The 19809-nt window shown below is 34.7% G+C and overlaps 1 pseudogene; it reads left to right on the top strand.

The window, feature by feature from the left end:
* Window positions 1-13125: 13125 nt before the first annotated feature.
* On the top strand, window positions 13126-15382 carry LOC139884654 (subtilisin-like protease SBT3; annotated as a pseudogene).
* The last annotated feature ends 4427 nt before the right edge of the window (window positions 15383-19809 follow it).

The following is a 19809-nucleotide window of genomic DNA, read 5'->3' as shown; positions in this document are numbered from 1 at the left end:
TGAAATATTATATGTTAAACTGTCAAATATTTTAATAAAATATTTACTATTTAGAATACATAATTTATGTTAAGTCTCTAACTAATTTAATAAATCGCGTATAAGAATTCTAACCGAGCGATACGTATGAGTTCCATGTACCAAATTTTATTTCACGAGACGTATGATCTAACAGTGAAATAACATCGAATCTTTTAAGTATACGAATTATTTTTATCGTGTAGAATACGATAGTTATTAACGTAAGTATCGATTTCAGACAGAATCGCGCAAGTCACCTATGGAGGGCGTACACGAATTCACGACTTCAACGACAGTGAGTGTTACTTTCTTTTTCATTATGAAAAATATGTTAATGTTTTACGAAATATATATATACTACTATGCCGTAAATTACGATTATATCGAGGTTTATGAGTATTTAAAATATGCGGCGTAGTTACTATTATACTTTAGAAAACTGAAGAGAACTTTCAACGACGTAAAAGCGAGGTTTCCACTTATTCTTAACGACGAGGTTTAAAGCAAGTATACATAGCATAGAATACGAACCCAAATAAAAAAAAATGTTTTCATCACAGAGGATTGGGACAACTTGTGCGACCCAATCCGCATCACAGAGGGTTCGGTCGACTTTGTGGCGACCGAATCCGCCCACAGAGTACTTGGTCCTTGCGACCCCATGTTCGGTCTGATCAGAGGGTACGACAGTTTATTTACGCCCAATGGTTACGGGTGCCGAGTTTAAGGATACTACGGTGGGTCCCCCATAGTAGTTTTCCTAAAGTTTTTTTCACTGAAAGGGGTTCGATAAGTTCATATATTATCGAGGAATTATAAGTAAAGTATGAATTCACGTTTTACGAGAAAGATGTTTACGAGAAATTTTCCTTTATAAGTGTTTATGAAAAGTAAAGATGTGTTATGACGTGTTCTAATGACAAACCAATTTATGATGTTTGAGAATACGAATGTTTATTATTAAATGTTTCATTAAGTGTTTTCAATATAAAACCTCACTAAGCATTATAGCTTACAGTTTTCTACAAATAAAATGTTTTCTCCAGGTTAAACAGGTTCAGGTTACGAGGCATGACTAGGGCCCAGTTTCCGCAAAGTAATAGGAGTCGACGGATAGAAGGTACCAATGGTACCCACACTAGGCCCACTTGAGAGGGCCGAAATGCGGGCGTCTCAATATAGTTCATAATATTTTCCCCAAAATATATACATATATATAAATATCAATTTATTTCCCAATTCGTATATATATATTTGTATATATAATACAACCAATCCTAGATAGCTATTATATATATTATATACAAACAATATGCATGAAGTACATAATAAAAATATATACGCCTTCTATAATTAAAAGTCTACTCACAGTAATGAAGACCAATATTTGCTAATCGATATTAGCTACTTCTCCAATGTCGCCCGTAGTTTCGTTACCTACTAGACGATATATAAAAATCATTACTTTCAAATTTTAGGATAAATGAAATGTCTTATTATTCTTCTTTATTTGACTTGATCTTTAACTCATATTAGTGTTTACTACGAATTAAACCGTACACGTCACACTCGTCGTAATAACTCTAAGTTACTTTTAAAACATTTTATTTACTCCATTCTAAATAAATCTTTACTTTTAAGCTATTTCTTTATTTATATTCTATAATAAATTTTTCCTTAATCCAATTATTGAATCAAATACTTTTATAACAGAAAAATATTTAAGAAATTTGCACAATATTTCTAATCATTTAAATAATATACTTTCATTTTTTCATAATTTTTTAAACTGATTTACTACTCCAAATAATTTTTAAAACAATTAATTACATTAACAATATATCTTTTAACTCTAATTTAACAAAAAGTCGAAATAAATTAGATCTGTTATCTTTAAATTCCAATTTTCACATATTATGTTCAAAATAAGATTTTTAACCTGCAGTAAAAATTTGGTAGGTTCGAGTTGAGTAAAAATGATTTTATTAGGTTTGGAAGATAAAAATATTACTTTTAGGGTTTCAATTTAGGATTTCAATTTAGGTTCGGAATAACAATCAGGTTCGGGATCGTGAAATGACCAGTATAGCCTTTGACTTAAAACAGACGCGTTGGTAATTCTGTAGATTTTAAAAACACGGAGGGGTATAAAGGTCATTTAATATAAAAATTGGTTATAAGAATCAGACCGAACCGGTACGGATTGAAATGAATCGAAAGGAACCGATTTTAATACTGGGAAAAGACAGTTTAACCTTTGACTAATACTTTGACTGGATAAAACACGTTGGTAATTTTATAAATATTTAAAAATGTAAGAGTAATATATTCTTTTACTATATTGAACCGATTTTTAATCTCCTGCTATATAAATGATTGAACCAAATCGGTTCAATCATTACCTTCATCTTCAACCTTGCGACAACGATCTCTCTTTGCCTCTCTCTCAGTTGTTCGTCGACTTCGCCGGAGACGATAGTCTCCGGCGAAAATCTTGGCCGTTTCCGATAGTACTCGACATGGGGATCACGAATATGAGGTTAGTTTCTTCTAATTATACTCCGTTTTCCTTTAATTTGAAAATTATGTTTCGGGTCGAATTTTATAAACTGTCGAATTAATCTCTAATATACTACTATGTTATACTATGATCACCGAGGAGTATTTTTATGCTGAAAATGATTCAATTTGAGTGCAGGGAGTGGTCGGATTTTACCTTCAAAGATTCCGACCACCAGTTCTCACGACGGCTTCTGCTTAGATCGACTCGCCGACGTCCCACGATGTCTCCGGTCGTTCAATCACCGTAATTCCTCTTGTTCTGAGTTTGTTTATACTCTGTCTATGATATAATTAGATTTGAATTGATTCTGGGCTAGTTCGAAAATTGGCAGTGTAATTAGACGATTTTATAAATTTTGACAGTTATAATCTTCCGTAAACTTGTTACGGAAGAAATTTGGACTGAAATTTATTGTAATTGGACTGAGAAAATAAAATAAACTGAATTGAATGATTGTCTTGGCTGTGATTGTTTGAAAAATGAGAATGAGATTTGTTGAATGTTTCTTTGTTACGGAGGATATATAATCCGTGTATGTATATATGCAATGAGGTTCTTCGTTGCATTATTGATATGCAATTATGAAGCTTACAAGAGGACTCATCTTCCTTTATAATAGGTGTTGAAAATTGTGGCTAAATTAATAAGCCTAGTAGGAAAATTCCACACTTGTCTCCCTAGCTTAACAAATCCTACGGATTTGATTTTTCAATTCCCTACTTATAGTTGAAAATATAGAGAGCATTGGCTTCTGACAAGGTACAAAATTTGTAAAGTAATTAAATGGATTGGCAAAATAAAAACAAAACCGACAATTTGATTTGTATGTTTTATTCGTATATGTTAAAATTTATTATATTCTACTATTAGTTTATTAAATTAATAGCGTCTAAATCGTTACGCGAAAAAAAATATTAATTACAGCTAATCGCGATATCTAATTATAACTCGTGTCTAAATTAGAGTACGGGTGTTACAATATGGCTTTTACAATTGTAAAATCATTCCTATTCATTGAGCTTCTTCTTTCACTATTTCTTTCTCACTGATTCAGTAAACATTCATTGTTGAACAATTTAAATTTGCAAATTATATAGCAAGTCATTAAATTAATAAAATCATACGCAACTAACATGAAATTATATTTATTAATATTTACCAACAAAGTTACAAACATGATATACTAAATAAAAATACATAACAACAACTATAAGTTGACTTTGTCATAAAATCCAACCTACATATAGAACTTAAACAACCTTTTCTTTTCTTTTTATCAACAACAACTTCCAACTGCATCTGCAATCAATATCAAATAACAATGAAACCATCAAATAATAGTACAAATGTAAGAAATTTGATAGTTTAAAGTATGACTTGGTATCAACTATTTATATTTCCTGCAACATGCTTATTGTTTTAAGTCTATATATTCATCAATGTTAAAAGGCCAATAAGGAGGCTACAAAGCAAGAAAACCTAACAAAAATAAGAAGCGTACCTGAGAAACACCTTGAGCGAAGTTGTCTTCCACTTGTAATTTTTGGGTAGCTTTTGTATAAGTCTCGATAAATTTTGGGTAGATACCCGCTCACAATTGCAACAGGCTAATAAGTGCTTTGCTATGACAAGCTTAAATGAAAGCGAATCACTTGAGTCAACACTACTTTGTTGCACAAGTACCCTATTTGCGCAAACACATGTTTGTCCACTGTTACAAAACTTAGGTGCAACAATACATCATAGCATGATTCAGGAAAATATGTACATCAATTAAAAAATGCAAGACTATAGAAAAAGAGATCTTAAAATTATGACAAAGATTGGGATTTTTATATATAATATGAGAAATGTAACTTACAGATTTATTTTTGCTTGTCTAGTGTATTGCTTTGCTGGTGTTTTTTTCTTTTCGTTGGCTCTGCTCAATGATTCAGTACATAATTCCTAGGCAAATGTATTGTAATGTGAAAAATAAAAAACAGTAATGCAAAAGTCATGTAATAGTTTGCACCATTATAAGATGCTAAAGCGGATCTCTCAAGAGGAATCGGTCGACTTGGGCTCATCTTTAATCTTGGCAGGGACTGAAGGAGATGGAGAGCCCTCTACTCCCATCTTGACTTTCAAGTCGTTGATACTCTGTTCTAACTCATCAATCCTGCCTCCCATCTCATCAAGTGCACATTGGTCAGTCAAGGAAATCAAATATCCACTCCCTTCAAGTTATTAGAACAAAACATAATGCACTTATGCCGTTTAATTCAAAAACAACAAGCAAAGGAATACCCATCAGAACTGCCACCGAACAAAACTTAAATTAGTAAAAAGCAGACCCAAGGAATACGACATGTAGAATTTGTAGGCTCCTTTCTGATTTCTATCTAGCGGAAGCAAGATAAACTCAAACAAACAATAGAACAAAACAAAACAATAATGCTAAAAACAAAGTGCTGTCAAATGAAAAACACAAGAGAAGGATATTCCTTGTAATGATGGAGTCAGACATTGCCTGGAACCTGGATTGCTACAAAATTCCAACAACATGTCAAATCTTATTGATGTTTCTGATAAGTTTAATAATACAACACAAGTTGAACCAAAAGACCAGATAAATCCACAGATTGAAAACTGACCATTTGCACAAGAAGTTTTTGCACCTGCATTGAAACAAGATACAACATTTAGCAGAAAGTATTAGCAATCTTCATAGACAGAAGCTTATCCACTTGTTTCAAAGTGAATAATGTGATTTACAAAGAAACTGAACGAACATTCTCACCAAAAGTACCGTAAAATATCAGCAGCACTTTGTTTTGGGTCTTCGGAATCATGCCCATCCCGCTCCTCGAAAAAGAAGTAAAGAAAAAGAAAGGTTAAAGACAACATGTTCGATTGCATCAAAGTGCAAACAAACACATCCCAAAGAGTTTTAAAGTAAACAATGAACATAGATAGAAATAAAGCTCTTCCTGCAATTGCCCAATCTAATCACAAGCTATGAAATCAACCGACCTAGCAATATCATAACCCATTTACATTTGAGAATCAGACCCACCATTACTTACTTGTAGAGAAGACAACTCAATCCGTGGATTGAGCATAGACCCCTTCATATCACTCACGCCACCAGAGACATCAACAGGAACCTTCAGTTTCGAAATCCCCTCAGAGATAGAAACAGAACCACCATTCGGCACCGTCAGCTTCAGCCCCACCGCCACTGTCCCAGCTCACAATCCCACAGCATCACCACCCGATAAAGAAACGGTCGCCGCCATCGATTTCGACTCCACGGTCGCGAAATCCCGATGACGACCTAAGAATTTTCAACCTCCAATTTTGAACACCACACAACGGAATTGACAATAGAAAGACAATAGAGATTAGCACTCAACAAACCCTCCCCTCCAATGAGTAGAAACGGCAGAGTAGTTACACTACGACGACGTCGAGAGAGAATTCGAGAGAGCATCTGTGACGCCCGCATTTCGACCCCCTCATGTGGGCCTAGTGCGGGGCCCGTTGGTACCTTCTATCGTTTGCGGAAGATGGGCCCTAGCCATGCCTCGTAACCTGAACCTGCTTAACCTGGAGAAAACATTTTATTTATAGAAAACTGTAAGCTATACGCTTAGTGAGGTTTTATATTGAAAACACTTAATGAAACATTTAATAATAAACATTTATATTCTAAAACAACAAAAATTGTTCTGTCATTAGAACACGTCATAACACATCCTTACTTTTCATAAACACTTTATAAAGGAAAATTTCTCGTAAACATCTTTCTCGTAAAACGTGAATTCGTACTTTACTTATAATCCTCGATTACATATGAACTTATCGAACCCCTTTCAGTGAAAAAACACTAGGATAACTACTATGGGTGACCCACCGTAGTATCCTTAAACTCGGCACCCGTAACCATGGGCGCAATTAAAAACTTCCACTACGTGATCTAGGGAAGCCGTACCCTCTGATCAGACCGAATATGGGGCCACATAAGGACCAAGTACTCTCTTTGGATTGGTCGCCACAAAGTCGACCGAATCCCCTCGAATAAAACATTTACATTGGGGTTCGTAATTATATATATTATATATGATAAAGCAAAAACTTGCTTTTAAACCTCTTCGATATTAAAACGTCTAAACAAGTATTAAGTATAATAGCACAAACTTGCTTTTAGGGGATTTGAAAGTTTTCTCCAGTTTCAAAAATATAATACGTATATATGCCATATATTTAAATAAAACCTAAAGCAAGATAAACGAAAATTATGGCATAGTCATGTATATATTTCATAAAGCATCATCATATACTTTGTAATGAAAAAGAAAGTATCACTCACAGTTTTGGTACGTCTCGAATCGTTCCTCCTCGCGTAACCTTGACGTCGCAATTATTCACCTATCGAAATATCGTTAATTAACCTCGTAAATACTAACGCGTAAAAGAAATTACTCAAATTAGTCCTACACGTCATTTCGTCGCATACATTCCTATCTTTCAATTCAATTACTCCTCCATTATTTTTATTTATTAATTTACCTAAAACTTATCTCCTTAATTAAATTGCTTATTATAAATTACCTATATAAATATCATAAAATTATAGAATATTCCTATTGGTTGAAAATGATATTCCAAAATTTACAAAATAGTTTTTCTAGGTTAGAATATGACTCAAAAGAATTTTAAAGACCCTTGGTTATTTTAAAAATCATTTTTGACAACTAAATTAACTCAGAATTTTTATAAATTTATTCTGTCGTCAAAAATTCATAAATCTTTGATATTTTGTAGAAAATAATATTTTTGGCTTACTATAAAAATTTGGTAGGTTCGGGACCAGTAAAAGTGATTCTATTTGGTTCGGAATATAAAATAGGTTCGGTTTTGAATGAAATGACCAAAATAATCCTTTTAAAAACTGACGCGTTGGTATTTTTTGTAAATACTTTATAAACAGGAGGGTATAATGGACTTTACATATAGGTTCGGTTAAATCAAAATCAAACCGAATTGATCAAATATAGTCAAACCGAATCAAATCGAATTAACCCAACAGAACCGGTTAAATTACTGTAAAATGACTATAAAACCATTGACTAACTTAATGACCGGAAATCTGACGTTAATATTTTTGTGAATTCATTAAACTTTAAGGGACAAAATCGTAATCTAAGCATAAAATCGATTTTTATGGTTTTGCTATATAAACGGACTGGACCGATTGGTCCAATCATTTTCTTCTTCTTCCTCTCTTCTTCTCTTCCCCGACTCACGCCGTTCTCTGCCTCCGTCTCCATTCACGCAGTCCGACGGCCTATCCGGCCAAACCTTGGTCGGGTTTTGTTCCTTTCGATGCATAGATCACGTTTCTAAAGTCGGTTTCTCTCAATTTCTCTTATATTTCGTTTAATTTCGATTTAAAGTCTCGATTGATTATGAACAAAAATTGGGGTTTTTACTTGATTCTTATATATGTTGTTCGTGAGTGTCTTAGGAGTGTTTTGATATAATTTTCATGCTGAATTGACGAGAAAAAGGCGACGAAATCTCACCTCAAAATCCCGGTCAATCAAGGTCAACGACGAAATTGATGACATTTCCCGGTGATTCCGCGGTCGTGGTGGTCTCGGCTTGCTGTTGGGTGGTCAACTCGGTCAAGAGTAGAGCAGGCACGTCCGGTCAACGACGGTCAAAGGCTTCTCTCGGCTGGTCAACCGCGGTCCACGATGGAATTGATGACGTTTCTCAACGTAAATGGAGTCGTCGTCGCCTTGGCTCGCCTCTGGTGCACGAACTCGGTCAAGACTTGGTAAACTCAACTTCAACTCAGTTACAACTCGGCCTCGACTCAGCGGTTTCCGGCCAACAAAACGGTATACCCCTTTTATCAAAAATACTCCCCCCTGCCTCTAGTTAAACATATTTGAATTTGAGAATTTTCTGGAAATTTTCTTGTTAATGCTTCGTAATCTGTCTCGGCGATGTAATGGTTTGTGATGAATTTGGACTGTGATTCTGGACTGTGCTTGCTGAGTATTGGTGATTGTTTAGATCAGTCAGAATATGGAAATGGTCTGCTGGCAGTCTTTTTGTAGAATAGGAGAATTGCATGTATATATATGGGGCTTTAGGGGCTGCCAAATCACATAGATGTGGCTGGCATGCAGCAGCAGTAGTGGTGACTCAATGGATTGAGGTAGTTTGCTGCCTTACAGATGTAACTATACAGTGTTAATGGCTGGCTGTTGTGTTTTGTGCAGGGAAAAGGGTCAAAGACTGCATCTCTAGGTTGTGGCAGCTGAAATTGGCAGTTTTTATGGGCTGCCTTGTCTTGATTGACAGGCTGCCTGGGCTGGTTTATATTGCTGGCTGGCTGAGTTGTAGTGTAGACTTGTTTAGATTTTAGGACACTTTATTTTTATTTAAATCCTTTGCAATATGATGTAACTTGTAACATTAGGCTAATCTATGTAGTGTTTACTTGTTATACAACACTAGGAAGTGTACATAGGATTTAATTTTTATATCTTAGGGTTATATACATCAATTGTTATAGAGATCTCTTGTAAACACTACTTTATTTATAACTAGAATTTTATATTATAATTGTATCATTTACTTCTTGCACAATTTTCTTAGCATAGTAATATTCATTAGACGTATTTTTGTTAATTACTATCGCACGAATTAATCGAATCTAGTCGTCGATCTAGCGTCGATTCTCGTCGTAAGAATAACTTATATCTAGCGTAGATTGGACTTAAAGGAAACTAACTTGTCGCTCAAGCAATGTATGCGTAAAAAAGAAATTCAAATCCTCCATTTAGCGTAATCACCGTAAAAAAAATCACATGCGTCGAAATCGAATTTAATTTAGCGTAAACCTCGAAGTAAAACACATGCGTCGAAATTATTATTTTATTAAAAAGACTATCGCCACGTCGACACGATTACACGTTAATCTAAGCTTGATTTAATGAGTCGTTACAGCATCGGTGTTAAAGTTTTTATTAAATAAATCGGAAAAGAAAAATTAGCAATTTTTTGTATAGAATAATTTGTAATAGTTTGTTAAAACTGTAACAAAAGGTTTCGACTTATACCCACTGTTTTTTTTATAAATTATTGTTATTTTAAGAAGATGTTTTGACAGTTTGTAATTAACTCTATAAATATAATATTTGCTGACACTTGAAATTTAACTGTCAGAATATGTCATTTTATTTATAGTGTATGTTCAGAAACGACAGTTCATAGTTCTTAAATTTGATAAAACAGAACCGAGACTGTAAATCTACACAATTTGGTTACATATAAATTTTAAAAGATAAAAATCAAAATAAAACTGTAAAAATTTCGATCCCGAAACTAGAATCGCGTTGACCGGCTCGTGACCTGATTTGATTTTGGTTCCAAACCAAACTTTGGCCATGTCTACATTACGAAATTTCTAGAAGAGTACATGTTTTATTAGATTAAATTCCTTCATTTCTCTGTGGGTATGTGTACAATACTGGTTTGAGGGATAAAATGCCAATTTTAAACCACTGAATGGAAGCTTAAAAGGCTAGGCTAAACGAAAAAAAAAAAAAAAACTAACCGTGTCAATACATAATTAACAGCTTCTATTTAAGTATATATACTTAACAATATAATATCCCAATAAATACTAATACTATAGGTATCAAACGTTTTGAGAAGAAATACAACTCTCTATTAGCTAAAAATCACCTGAAGAACTCCTGAAATAACGTTCAGGAACTATTTTTATACGTAGCCGATAAAATTATCGAATCTCGCTTTAACAACATATAAATTAGACTAATCAGAACGTGACTTAATGGTTAAGGTGTTTCTTCTTTCGAGAGGTTATGTGTTTGATTCCTGAGAGAACGAACTTTGGATTGATGGATTATTATATTAGTTTATAAAAAAATATATAAATTAGAGCAACATAAAAGGACTGGTATATTTATCTTAAGATCAAGGACTTATATATAGTTAGCAACCTAGCTAGCTAGAAATGGGAATTGTATTGCGAAGAGATAAATTATTTTAAGTGGATATCGACATCGATCTAGTCATTGAGGAGCAGCTTATATAATTAAGACATTAATTAACTAAATTTGATCTCTAAAGTCCACTATCACTAATATATTAATCTAGAATCAAGACGATACCCAAATAAACTTAGAAATTTTAGTGTTTTTTTAGTTTCATAAAGTATATAATACCTTTTATAAAAAAAGTGTCTCGATAAAAAAAAAGTTTATACCTCTATATCAAAATATATTTTAGATTCATTCATCAATTCATCTATCCATATGCTACAAATAGATTAGATATATATATTGATGAATGAATTTAAAAATTAAAAATATTATGTATTTTGATACGGATGGAGTAGTATACTTCTAATCGATAGTGGGTTTATATAAAGCACTCATGAACAATAAAATATGAAATGATTAAATATACCACATGAAAAAACGTAGAGAACATCTTTTGCCTTTTCTTTTATTTAATAAAAAAATGTTAGTGATTCAGTGAAGAAAATCTTGACCAGATTCCCGTAATTTAAATTGATCATTTCTATATATAGACTCGAGGGTGGCTCTATTTGCCACTAACCAAAAATGGATAATGTCATGAAATAATTTAATTATTATTCTGACGAGACATATTTATCTTTTTGAAATCTCAATCGTTAAAATATGTTAACGCCGTGAAAACAATTTTCCTTCTCCTGTCTCTTTCTTCTCTTCCTTCATCGTCGATCACTCAACTCCCCTCCCTCCACAATCGCCCTCACTACGCCATAATTACGTCGGATCTCTGCTTGGTTGCCTCTACCGGTGTGGTTGAGGTCAGGCTTCGAATTTTAATTGGAACTAGGATTTCAATTGATTTAATCTTCTTTCCTTCTACAATTGATTAATTGTATGTCGCCTTTTCTTTTGGACAATTGATTAATCTTCTTGATCTCTTCACGGAATTCTACTTGGTCTCAATTCAGCTTCTTCTCTCCTCTTATTGGATTTGGGATTGTTTGAAAATAGTACTCGTTAAATTGATTGTTGATGTTAAAAAATGGTCGAAAGCTGTTCATCTTGGCTCACACGTGTAGTATAAACTTGGTTTAAATGGAAGTTTTGTTCAATAATTTCGGGATGGAGGATCGAATATTGTGGAACTGATGGGTAGGAAAATTCTTGTTCTACTCTAGTAATAATAATTTTAATATGTAAACAAAAAACAACTGTGAGTATTCTTAATCTTTTTTTTTCCCTCTAACATTGCTTCTTTTACATGGCACGACAGAACTGTTTTTGTAGTTATAGACAATGCGTGAACTTCAATGTGCGTTGGGAACAATTTTATCATAGCAGGAATGGATTTGCATTATGGTGGAATTGAAATGGGATTTGCACTATGTTACTCATGAATTATTGAATTTTGATCTCAGTTTGCACAAAGAGTTTACCAAGGCATTATTTTTTAACATCCATGGAGTTGGAAGATACTATCCTCGCCAAAGGTAAAGTTTTTATCTGCATGCAGCTTCTGTTCTTTTTTCAATTTGACTCGTTTTTTTCCTAATATCATTAGTTTGAGGTTTTTCACATTTTGTAATTAATATTGAAAACTGTTGGTGGTAAATGTTTCAGTTCTTCCTTCTAATTCCGTTGTTTGCAGTAAATACTTGGTCAAAGAAGGTAGAAACTTTTGATGTGTTTCTTATTATACAGTTTGTGATAGAAGCCACCCCAGAGAAAAGTGAAAATTGAATTGATGCTTCAAGAAGTCAACTTCTACAAGATTTTGCAAAACCTGGTAAGAAAAAGAAACTTCTTCAGCTCGTCTAAAGGAAAAATGATAGTCTTTAAAGGTAAGTAACAAGAGGGTGAAAAAAGAAACGAATGTGCTTGATAGCTACATCTGGGGAATTTGTGTTATTCCTTGTAGAGAGAACTGGAGATGTGAAGCAGTCAAGAAAGCTAAAGAACGTGTTGGATAGCCCCATCATGGGAATTTGCTAGTTTGGATTTTATATTTTGTTCGGAAAAACCTGCATACATAATATTTAAGAGAATTTTAGTCCCGGATTATTGGTGTGCATATGTTTTTTAATATAGAGTACAATTCAATATATAGTACAATTCAGTTGATAATGTATGCAAAGTTGAATTTTCCCATAACAGTGATCTTTTAGCTTATACAATACGTATGCTAGTGTTTAGCTTGGTTTGAATCTCTTTGTGCAAACTAGAATGTTGGTGTATGTTTCCTCGTTGAAAAGATAACGGAGGAAAGGAGACTAGGATAAATCAATCTATTATTCTAACACTATTATCGCAAAAATAAGCGTTGTAGGAGACAGAAAGACTAACGATAAATATAAAAGAGGGAGGGGAAAATATGTCACAACAATAAAATAATTAAATTGTTTTCATGGCATTAGCCATTTTGTTAGTGACAATAGAGCCACCCCATTATTAATTATCTCATAACATTATAACACCATGGGTATACATATAATTTCTCTTATCTCCGTCTTACTAAACTTTTCTTTCTCAACAGTACTGGCTGACAAATATATAGTCCACATGGACTTATCCGCAATGCCGAAAGCCTTTTCCGGCCATGAAACTTGGTACTTAGCCACTCTAGCCTCTTTATCGGAAACGACCAACTCTATTAATGATGTTGCGACGTCGTCGCCGTAACTTATCTATACTTATACTCGTGCTATAAATGGTTTTTGTGCCAATCTCTTGCCTGGCGAGCTTAATTCCTTGAAAAACTATCCAGGATATCTTTATTCTATTAAGGATAGGACTGTTACAAGAGATACAACTCATTCTCCAAAATTTCTTAAACTTACAAATAGTCATAATCAGCCGATCAGTGCCTGGAAAGAATCTAGGTTCGGCTCTGACGTCATCATCGGAGTTGTTGACACTGGAGTGTGGCCAGAGAGCGAAAGCTTTAACGACGAAGGAATGGACGAAATCCCAAAAAGATGGAGAGGACTTTGTGAAAATGGAATGCAATTCGATTCATCATTATGTAATAAGAAGTTGATTGGAGCCAGGTCCTTCAACAAAGGCCTAATTGCACATTTACCCTAGAACGTGACGATATACATGAACTCCCCACGCGACACATATGGGCATGTGACCTACACTTCGAGCACCACCGCAGGGAACTACGTCAACCATGCTTCCTTCTTAGGTTATGCCCCGAGGACTGCGAGTGGTATAGCTCCATGCGCCCATGTGGCAATGTATAAGGTGTCATGGGACGAGGGTTTCTTCTCTTCAGACATAATCGCGGCCATCGATCAAGCAATTGTAGACGGTGTGGATGTTTTATCGCTTTCGATTGGGATTGACGTCAGTGAAATGTACAATGACCCGATTGCGGTTGCCACTTTCGCTGCAATGGAAAAGGGAATATTCGTCGCGATGTCAGCAGGGAATGATGGCCGATTATTAATTCACTACATAATGGTAATAATTTGGTGCAGATTTAAAACTCGGGGGTGAAAAAACAATAACCGGCTCTACTCTCTACCCTGGAGATTTCCCAACTTCAACTCACTTTCCTATTGTTTTCATGGGAGAATGCAATAATACAGATGACTTAAACAAAATTGGACGAAAGAAGATCGTCGTGTGTCATCCCACAGGTCATCTATATGATACAATGGTGAAGGTCGACAATGCAACAGCTGTCGGGGGTATTTTCATGACAATTATAACGGATTTAGAAGACTACATGCAAACCTGGTTTCTAGTGATATTCATGAATCCAAACAATGGGGAAATCATCAAAAACTACATTAGGATAGCCGAAAGGCCGAAAGCAAGCATTGAATTTAAATTTACTGTTTTATGTACCAAACCGGCGCCAATGGCTACAAGTTATACCTCGAGAGGCCCATCACTAGTATGCCCTTATGTTTTAAAACCGACATCATGGCTCCTGGTTCCTTAATTTTGGCTGCTTGGCCTACAAACATCTCAATCCTTGATGCGGTTTACAATGGTTTCAATTTGGATTCCGGAACATCTATGGCGTGCCCTCAGGCTGCTGGAGTAGGGGCCCTTTTGAAATCTGTACATCCGGATTGGAGTCCAGCCGCCATTCGGTCCGCAATGATTACCACATCATATACAAATGATAACACAAATAACCCTATTAAAGATTTGGGTGATGACAACTTGCAGCCTGCTAGTCTTTTAGCTTTCGGAGGTGGTCATATGGATCCAAACAAGGCATTACACCCTGGCCTTATTTATGATGCTTCTGCCGATGATTATTTCAATCTCCTTTGTGGATTGAATTACACGAAAAGCCAAATAAAACTGATAGCAAGGTCGAATATTGTTGCTAAGGATTGTTTGAACGTCACTGGATCTAAATTACCCTTCATTCATCGCGTTTTTTAATGCTAATGATTTGAAAGCTAATTTTACGACAGCGAAGGAGTTTCATCGGACGGTGACGAATGTTGGAGATGACGTGTCGAGTTATACATCCTATGTAAAACATATGAGAGGGTTTAAGGTAACTATTGTCCCGGACAAGTTGGAGTACGAAAAGAAGAATGAGAAGAAGAGTTACAAGTTATTGATTGAAGGTAAGAGATTAATGAAAGAGGATTTGGTTCATGGTTATTTTAAGTGGGTTGGTAATGGAGGTAAATTTGTTGTTAAAAGTCCTATTGTTGCCAGTAACTGGTCTCCTCCAGCTTCAGTGACTGCTTTGTTGTAGACTATAATATTTACAGACAGACCTTTAATAAATATTCATCTACTATATCGAACTGAACTGGGAAAACAAAAGTCGAATCGAACCTGATATATATATATATATATATATATAGTACCCAAACAGAAAAGAAATCACAGCTTTAATTCTTTCTTAAATTGGGCTGTGTTTTATATGCTCTCGAACACCTAATCAGAACGTAATCTAATTACTTAGACATTTTGATATCCTATGCAAAAAGATAATATAAATAAGAATTCAACCGGGAAAATGAATCTGAGATAATAATAGACCCTGAATCTGATCCAAACATTTTCATAATTAAGAATACTGTATAAAATACTTGAATCTTGATAGATCTAGTTATGGAGAAGCAGAATAAGACGATATATATAATCGATTAATTAAACTGAAAAGCATAGCTAATCAAACAATGAGCCCAGTAACAATATTTAATTACAAACACATGAGTATACCAAACTCAATGAATGTAAATGGATAATAATATTTTTTGTATTTCGAAATAAATTTAGTCAAAGGTATGAGTTTGTTAAGCAAATTAATGAAAAAATATTATAATTAACGTGATAAAAAAAAGTGTGTGAGATACCAACTTGTTATCTAAATCTGGAGGTATCAAAAAATGTTATTATTTATCCCGAATGTAAAGCCACAATCTTTCAAATGATTCATACATTATACCATATGGAAAGAGTAACAGATTTATTATATTGTCCACATGGACTTATAGGCAATGCCCAAAGCCTTCTCCGGCCATGAAACTTGGTACATAGCCGCTCTATCCTCTTTATCGGAAACAACCACTTCTAATACATTCAAGTACATCCTGGAAGATTAAACGTGAAGAAACGAAAACTTGGAAGTGTCATACGGATGGTATAAATCTCAAGACTGAAAATGACACACTGCTGCAACTGGGAATTCCCGACTTGGACGAACTCAGGTGGACTCATCTCTCTTATGGTTTTATTCTATTTGTTGCATTGGTTACCTTGCCTTGAAGATCCTCTGCTGGTTTGCTACTCTTTATTTGAAAAGCAGATATGGCTGGTTTTTCTATTATGCTGAAGATGGCTACTATCACAATATTGATGTCGATAGTGAAGAAGGTTTTCGAGTCAAATGTTACTGGTACTGGCGAATGATCCTGATATTGAACAAAATGCTGCTGATTTTCTGTTGATTAGTCCTGCAATTGATCATTGTAATTGGTAGAATTTTATCTACCATTGTTTTTTCTTTTTATCTTTTGATTTTGTTACTGCTTTTCTTTGTATCTGTTACTCTTTTATTTCTCTATAAAAAAAAAAAAAAAACCACTTCTAATATTCCAACTCCGACGATTCCCCAGCTGTGAGTCGTCGGCATCTCGCGCATAACAAATCCTTATTAAATAATAGGGTTTTAAGGGGGGCGGCTTATGGGATAGGCGTCTCTCCGACATGATAAGATCTTACATAAAGAAAGTGCATGTAACCAAATACCCCCACTCTGGAAGACACATAAAGTATGATTAAGACTTCAATTGTCACTTTTTCATTCTAGTGTTTAGCATGACTGGTCTGTTATCTAAACAATATTAATCAATACTATACCATTAGGAAAGTTTTCATTACATTTCTTTCTCCTTTATGAACGTTTAGCCCAGTTAGCTTTAATAGTAGGGCTGTGTTCTTGCATTATTTTAGCAACAATTAATCACGTTCTAATTATTGTGTTTTTTAGATAGAAATTAACTTTAATTATTGTGTTGTAGAGATTAAAAGTAGCAACTTTCCTTTTATAGTTTTGGCTTCTTTACTGATATATTGGACGCTGATTTTTTTCTTTTTTTTACTTTTGTATGATGAATTCTCATACCGCATTACGAGAATTTCTAGAAGAAATTAAGTAGATTTTTAAATGCATTAAATTCTTACTTTCCTTCATTTTTCTGACGGCATGTACAATAGTACTTAGAAGACATATGAATCATGGCGAAATTCTACTTAAGATTTCCAGGCCTGTACTAGGAAATCTAGCTCCTAGAAAATTTTCCATGTCAAGTGTAGCTCCTAGAAAATTATTAAATCAAGGCTGGTTGTTGACTTGTTTTTTACTGTCCCCCACTGTCGTTGAAACTATTTCTCATTTTTGTTAATAGTGTGTTGTACGCGATGTGGTATGGAATATGCTCGAGTCGAGATCCTTCGGTACTTGTGACTAGAGGAATGGTTTTGATCGGAGCTTGTGACCTGAAATTAAAGAAGAAAAATGAGTCGGGCTGGCGGACGTTAGCACTTCGAAGCTCAAGTTAGTATGACACTAAAAAGTGAACGTGTTTAGAGTTAGTGAAAGTGAGAATGAGTTGGAATGACAAACCCGACGATGACGTTGGGTTTATATAGTGTTGCATGAGAACAGTTGGTTCATGACGTGAGGGTGTAGCCACAACCTCCGAAATAGTTGGAGAGAGCGGAGATTGTGGAGAGTTGGCGTGCACATATAGCGCACGCGTTTCGAGACTTACTGGGCTTTACTTGGGCTTTGGGCCTTCTTTGATATGGCTGACTCGAAGCTCGACTTCTTGTAGGTTTACTGTGCATGCCTTTATACATTTAGCCACCTCTTGGCTGAGTGAGGTGAACGCTGCCTTCTGAGGAATGGATGATTCGGGTAGATGTTTTAGGATGTATCAGTACGTATTAAGTTCATATGCATCTATATAACTTTGTTTTCCTATATATACTTAGACTTCCGTATATAATTCGCCTTTTAGATAGATTCGAAATGATTGTAGAACCTCTCACTAACTCATGATGCAAGTTTTTTCTTTATCGAAAATAAATTGATTTGAAGTGACTCAGCCATTTTAATTTAACAAAAATTCAGCTGCTCTTTTATAAAAAAAAAAGACAAATGATTAATCCCAAGATACAAATTCAAGAGAGAATAAAAATAAAAATATCGTTAAGTACTTATGCTCCTCTACACCACAAAATATCATTAAGAACAACGTATAGTATTTGATTGATGTCGATCCCGTCATTAAGGAGCAGCTTATATTAAGACAATAATTAATTAAATTGATCTCTGACGTCCGCTGCCAATATATTAATCTAGAATCACGACACTACCTAAATAAACTTTGAAAATTTGAAGAGATTTTTAGTTTCGTAAAGGGCAAAACCAAGCACTTGGTTCCTTATGTTTATTTATTTTGGCTATATTGTCCCTCACGTTTTAGTTCGGATCCATAATCTCAACGTTTGATATTCTGTTAGGGTATTTAGTCTCTCATGTCAAAAGTTCGTTAAATCTTGCTTACGTGTCCCGTATAACCGATTGTATCACACCACGTGTCACTTATTTGGACCAATTAATGTCCGTTTGTCATGACTTTTTTATTAAGTACTTTTTTATTTTATAGAAAAGTAGTTTTTAATAATAAGATAAATTGAATTTTGGTAAATATAATAAGAATTATTTTCAATTAAATTCATGTTTTATGAAATTACTTTTCAAATTCATTTATACAAATTCGCTTTTATGATATAAGTAGAAAAAAAGCTATAACAAATACAAATGTTATTTTAATACACAACAAAAGTAGAAAAAAAAAGTTATACCAAACACACCTGCCACGTCACACTTTCTTGTCACTAAACCAAAACGATTCGGATGCAGTTATCCATCTTCCCAAATAAACACGAACCACACCGAAACTATAAAACTGAAGCGAATCTGTCTAATAGTAATAGAAATAGAAATCCAATGCATAAAACATGATTCGAACCTAATGTTAAAAACTCCTCCTTCTCTGTGTTCGACAAAACTTCTTCTCTATCTCAAATTCTCACTCGACAAGACGACGGTTAACGGCGGCACTGCCGTCCTCCGTCGACGATTTTCACGATTTCTAGACTCTATCCAATGGTTTTCGACATGAAGAATACGATTTCAAGGTTAGTTTTCCCTAATTCGAAAGTTTGGCCTAGAACGAGGTTTAAAGTCTCAGTTTTAAATTTAAAAATCTTTTCTTTTCGTCTAATTTTTAGATATGTTATAATAGGCTTCCTAATGAGCATTTCTATGTGTTTTCCAGTGAAAAATGTCGAGTTTCGAGGCGTATAACTTGCGATCAAAAGTTTCGGTGGCGGCGCTCGAGGTGTTGACGGTGTCGGGTGTTAGAGGCAATCCGGTTTCCTTCCTCTCCTCGTCTATCCACATTGGGTTCGACTGCTGCGGCTCGTCGGAACTCCGCTCGGCTGCGACAGAGGCGACAACTCGCGGCGTTCCAGCCTCTTTCGGTGTCTTAAGTGCCTGCATCTGTCCCAATCCTCGTCTGCGTCAGTTTCCTTCAATTTCGGACTCGGATCGATCGGTTATAGGTAATGGTGGTTGATGTTGATTATGGTCAATCGGTGAAT

The sequence above is a fragment of the Rutidosis leptorrhynchoides genome, unplaced genomic scaffold (genome assembly GCF_046630445.1).
Source record: "Rutidosis leptorrhynchoides isolate AG116_Rl617_1_P2 unplaced genomic scaffold, CSIRO_AGI_Rlap_v1 contig584, whole genome shotgun sequence".
Taxonomy (NCBI): domain Eukaryota; kingdom Viridiplantae; phylum Streptophyta; class Magnoliopsida; order Asterales; family Asteraceae; genus Rutidosis; species Rutidosis leptorrhynchoides.
Note: the sequence above shows the minus strand (reverse complement) of the source record. Positions and strands in the feature narration are given on the sequence as shown.